Here is a 6,160-nt window from a genome sequence, read left to right as displayed (position 1 = left end):
AGTGAACCGTAGTAATATAATTAATTTTAGGTTATTCTTTGAGATATTTTAAACGAAAAAGTTCAATACAAGTTTGCTCGTTTTTACTTCCTTTTCGAAATAAAAATTGTTTTAATATGAAATATTTAATAACGTGTTCTGAGAGAGACATTGATTTAATTTCAAACTTGTTCAGTCAATTTAAGAGATCATTCTATTATTCAGGGTGTGATGGGTATAAGTGCCATTATTTTAACTAATTATTCATGTCATAAGGAAGAAAAAAGTCCTCACAATTTTTTTCTAATTGCACTATTTAACTAATTATTAAAGTTTACAATATTACACGTTTTAGCAACGTTGCTGGATGTAGAGGAGGGGGTTACAAATACACAGTACAGCTCAAGCGGGTACAGACATACCGGTACAAAATAGATGCTCTGTTCTAATGCCGGGGCGGAAAGGGAAATTGTTTTTACACAAAACGAGCAGCAAATACAAACTTTTAATGTCATTAATAGAACATTATGTTAAATTTACATTTAGTTAACAGTATTGCTCAATTGTTTTATTGTTCGTGTAAAATACAAACAATAATGGTTTACTGCAGAAAATCACATGAACTTTTCCTCTAAAGCAACATTTTTATCTCTCCCGCTTCCGTAAAGCAGTATAATTTTAAAAAGAAATTTCTGCTTGTGTGATTTTCGAAACGGAGTAAGAGACTCCCAGTTTCTAATAATCGTTGAGAAACTGCTACAAAAGTTCGCCGATTAAGTAACCTTCTTTGCGGAAAACGTTGACGTACATCTTCTTACAAATATTTTCTCCATAAATTAATAACATATAATGATATTCCTGAATTGTGAATGAAATTGCCAGTTGTTTATCGAATAGGCCTACCTATGGACAGGGAGCTTGAACTCAGCTACGTGTGTGCAGACTGCTGTCAGCAGCATGATTCCTGCTAAACACGTTGCCACGTCTCTCACACCAGAATATTAACAAATTTAAGCATGCAATTTTAGTTAATTTCACGAAAACGTAATAGAACACACAAATATTTAAATATTTATTTAAACTAATATTAACTCTTTGCTAGGTATAAGTACTGATGTAATTATTTTCGTAATTTTACTCACGATATAAGCAGTATAACGCGAATAACATAAGGAAAGAAATGTTTTTTCTGGGAAAACTATCAAATTTTGATCCTATATTGTATGGACATTTTTTGATCCCGTAGACCGTCCCCGACGACTGTGAAAAGGACAGCACTTATACCCCTTACAACCTGTAATAATAAATGATAGAAAGAATTTTAGTTTTGTCCTTTAAATGTGCAGAAATCTGACCCGAACAAAAGTAGCTTTTCGTTTTGCAAAGGAATTTTATAATTATTATACTCGTACGTCTGTTCGCATCAAATTTCTTTCACGTAAAGAATAAAACTAAAATTCTTTCAATTATTATTTATTATCATAATATATTACTTTCTTAAATTGACTGATCATATTAGGAATTAAAAGAGCAAAATTGTATCAAACCTTTTTGTTTGAAATATCTCATAGAATAACCTCTTAAAAGAATGATTGAGGGAAAACCCACTATGAATTAATGAAAGACCGAATTATAGATAATTTATTGAAACAGGATTATTTCAATATTCTTAATGTATCCAGTTGTTTGCCAACAACATAAAGTCCGCTATAGTCCACTGCAGTCTTTTCACTTCTTCTCTTCCATGAGAAATTAGGGGTTTTTGATCGGCCTGTTGCTAGTAGCCAGAGTTGGGGTGTAGTCAATATATGCTGCAGAGCTATCTCTTCTGCAACTGGTACTGATGATTTTAATTTATGATTATTTGGACAATTGAAAAAGTAATGATATTGTATAGTTGTTTAATTTTAACTTAGTGTTAAAATAATTCTGTTTTACAAACATATGGAACACGAAACATTAATTAATGAAAAGAAAAAAAGAGTTTGAAGTTTTTTAGTCCAAGTCAATTACTGCACACGAAGTATTGGTTTTTAAATTTTCACAATGTGATTTAAAGAAAGAGTTAAGTGTTATCTGAACCTGTTTGCGCTGCTGTTCTTTATGTACATAATGAGACATTTCTTTGAAGAAAACAATTTCTGATAATTCGGGTTGCAATCCAGAAATTTAATTAATCTAGCCTATCTAAATGAATCTTATGTTCGATAATTTGAATTTATCACCACATTTTTCTGTCGTTGCAGTCGCTTCTCCCGTCAATGTGTGAAATATTAATCTCTAAGTGTCTCGTGTAAAAAAATATTATTGTGAATTCCGAATTAGCGAATAATACACACTGCTCCTTAGTTATTTAGTCATGTTGCCCCCAAGGCCACCGTATAGGCCTATGTGTGTGTGTGTGTGTGTGTGTGTGTGTGTCTGTGTCTAATGCTTAACGTGATTCGGGTTTCATATATTGCGGATAGATGGCAGGACTGTGACCCATTTTCAAGTTGCACATCACTTCGGCGGGCCATGTTATGCATGATGTGTATCTGTGAAGAGTTATGTCGTGTACTAGGGTGAGTGTATGTGTAAGTGTATTGTAGGGAATGGGTGAGGATGATGAAGATGAGGAAGGGAGAAAGGGAAACCCGGAGCCGGCACGTAGTCTACTCCTGTCGAATAGCACCAAGGAGACCGCCAGGCTGAAAAACCCCATTCGACGGACGAATCACCATCAACAGTAACATATGCCTTCTCTTCATATGCACTGCGGAGAGATTTGGGATTTAACCCAGGCATATTGGTGCACAATCTAGTTGTGATTAGAAGTTGTGTACCGCCATCTCTCCCAGACCCCACCGGGAATCGAACCCGGGCCGGCTAGTCTGGAGACAGACGCTTTACCACAGAGCTAACTCGGCGGACAGACCACCTTATATAACAGTACATTACTAACACAAAGTCAGCAATGTAATATATTTTTTATTTTTATTTTATTTTATTGGGTTATTTTACGACGCTATATCAACATCTAGGTTATTTAGCGTCTGAATGATATGAAGGTGTTAATGCCGGTGAAATGAGTCCGGGGTCCAACACCGAAAGTTACCCAGCATTTGCTCGTTTTGGATTGAGAGAAAACCCCGGAAAAAACCTCAACCAGATAACTTGCCCCGACCGGGATTCGAACCCGGGCCACCTGTGTAATATATCAGTAGGCCTACTTCCATACGGGAAATCGACTCGAGATCGGCTGAATTAGTTACCAGAAGCGCTTTTAAATAAGTTAAGGATGGTCCACAATAAACCGGGAACGGAAACGAGAACGGAAATATTGTTAAAATTAATGTATTTAAATGTGAGCATTCACAATTAATGAGAAGCTTTCCGGAGCCCGGGAACGGGAACGTGGAAGTTAATTGTGAATACTCACATTTAAATAAATTATTTTAATAATATTTTCATTTTCGTTCTCGTTGTCGTTTCCGTTCCCGGTTTATTGTGAACCAGCCTTTTACTGGGTCATAATTGTAGCTTTAAAGCTGAATACCAGGAAGTAAATTATTATGAAAGAAACCTAAATAGATTTATCATTGAAATGAGTACAACCTATTCAATTCCTACTTGTCTCTAAAGCGTGGCGATATATCAGAGTCTTATGAATAGGTATCTGGTACGGCAGAGAAAAACAACTGAAATTAAAATATAACCACGATTAACCCATAATAACAAAAGTAACGATTGCACTCTGCATAAACTGATTGGACTTAGCTACTTGTAGTTTCAAGTGAATGGCGCTTCATTGCTGTGGTATTAGTACGGGATTGAGTTTATGCAGTGAGTTTATTTTATACCCAAAAGGGATAAAAAAAAAAGAGAGTATCAAAATATTCTGGCTCTAGCTTATTGGTATGCATACTAAATGTTATTATGTTCTTTTCTGATAACAATATTGCGATCATGTGCCAGAGGGCCCCATGTATGTGGCTGTACAGACGCTGATGCCAGATAGCAGACCTGATTCATTCCACAGTGTAATATTAGTTATGAGTACAGTCTGCGACAAGATAAAATGAACATTATCTAGCTATTCTCTTCATATAAAGTCTTCGGGTTTGGAAACGAGCCAAATAGACTGCATTTTTTACAGTTTGAAGCGTACGATGAAATCACTGCGTATTGTATAAAGGGTCTATATCAATTTTTATTCTTAAAAACATCATAATAATTGAACGTTAGTAGTTACATTACTACAGAGCAAGACCGCCTGTTGGAGGAAAGCTTGTTGACAATGTGTAAGGTCCAAAAGAAATGAACGTAAGGGGTGAATAGTTATTTTTCACGTTGGTGAAGATATTCAGATTACAAAAATTTTTAATCTTTTACATGCACCAAATCGTAAGAAAGCCGAAACAGAAGTTATTAAGTCTACAATGAAAAGAATCGTGGAAGAACATCCTGAGTAGCCCACTGCTCACATGCTTCGGAGAGAACCGCAGTATCGTCTGGATTACTTTGAAGCAAGAAGAAGAAGAGCAGTTCCACCTAGATATCAGTGGAAAAATGGAACCATTACGAGGCCATAATGAATGAAACAGACTCTGCTGAGCTTATAGTTACAATAAGTAGCTAGCAATAAAAATTATGATGAAGCTTATGCTATGTAAATTAAAAAAAATAATTAAAAAATAATTAAAACCTTTTTTTCTTTGTACGGAAGAAGGACCCGAAGACTTATACTGGAACCTGACGCCTATTGTGCTTACCGCTCCAATTCTTGTCAATGATTGGGTAGCCGAACGGCCGCGCTCTTCTACAAGTATAGCACGCCGCAACGTGAACTTAACCCGGGCTATTGTATGGATGATGAGATGTGAATTAATGATGGCAAAATGAGTCCGAGATTCAACGCCGAAAATTACCCAGGAATTCTGCTTCAATTGGTTGAGGGAAAACTTCGGAAAAAACCCCAACCGGGATTTGAACCCGGGCCCTCTCGTTTCATAGCCAGACGTGCTGACCATTACTCCACAGTGGTGGACTAATTAAGACTTAATGTAAAAAAAACTTTCATCTACAGTGTCAAACTTTTAATAAACAATGTGTATAAAATTATTAATAAATTTATGACAATTTTTTTTTAGAAAATAGTACTAGACGAAAAATAAACAAAAAATTTCAACAATATTGTCACTTTAGTGTTTAACTCTATTGTTAACTGAAAGAAATTAATACCAGTTACTTTTTCTAGTTGCCATGGGATAACATCTCCACTCATGTCATATTCTTTTATAATATTTACTTATTGTCTATTGCAGACAGATTGTAAATGTGGCATAAGTGTTATTAAAAAAAGTTACTTTTTCTGAGTATCAATGAACTTAGCAAGGTCAGTTTTATAATTGGCGAAGATTTTGTTTGCCTATCTGCTATACGTCTGGAAGAAATTAATTTTTCTAGGCAAGGTAAAGTATACGGAATTTCTGGAAAACTCTGCCAAGAGTTCTTAACCCCTTCAGGCCTGCTGTATATTATAGTACACATTGTTTCTTTTTTTCTTTTTTGGAATGTCTTCGATACTTTTAAACATTTTGAAAAATTCAATATGATAGAAATGGAGAATATTATTTTTGAAACATTTCTATAACTGAATTAAAAATAAAATTTAAAATTTTGGGGCCCCAGGGGTCAAAATTGTCCCCAAATTTTTATTTTCTGTGAAGACCTGATTTGGGAATTTTGGATCCCCAGAATAATTATGTGACCAGTTCTTCTTCTTTTTTTTGTTTAATATAAATTCAGGTCTGAAGGGGTTAATATAGGTCTACAGTGTGTTATAGTTTGTAGAACTACTGGGTGTTCAGTTCAAAGTATGTCATGGCTCGCTGTATGCCGTCACGTGGCTAGTCGATGAGCCTAGAGAATTCAATCTTCCTACACTTCCGCAGAGGTGTATTATTTATCTGCCAGAGAAGTTGCCTAGCAAGTACGGCGTTCATTCTGAAGAGTACTTGCCGATACGTACGGTAATGCCGGTAGTGGCAGGAATGTGAACTGTTTCGAAACACGTACTGAGGTGAGTTTTTTCTTACTGTCGGGATATGGGGAGAGGGTTAAGACGATTACTTACGTATTTGTTGACATTAACTTCGACGGTCAACATGGACACGGAGCATTTGATTTGTATTGTGGA

Source organism: Periplaneta americana, chromosome 3, assembly GCF_040183065.1.
Source record: "Periplaneta americana isolate PAMFEO1 chromosome 3, P.americana_PAMFEO1_priV1, whole genome shotgun sequence".
In the NCBI taxonomy this organism is placed as follows: domain Eukaryota; kingdom Metazoa; phylum Arthropoda; class Insecta; order Blattodea; family Blattidae; genus Periplaneta; species Periplaneta americana.
The sequence above is the reverse complement of the archived record's forward strand: the minus strand, read 5'-3'. Positions refer to the sequence as shown.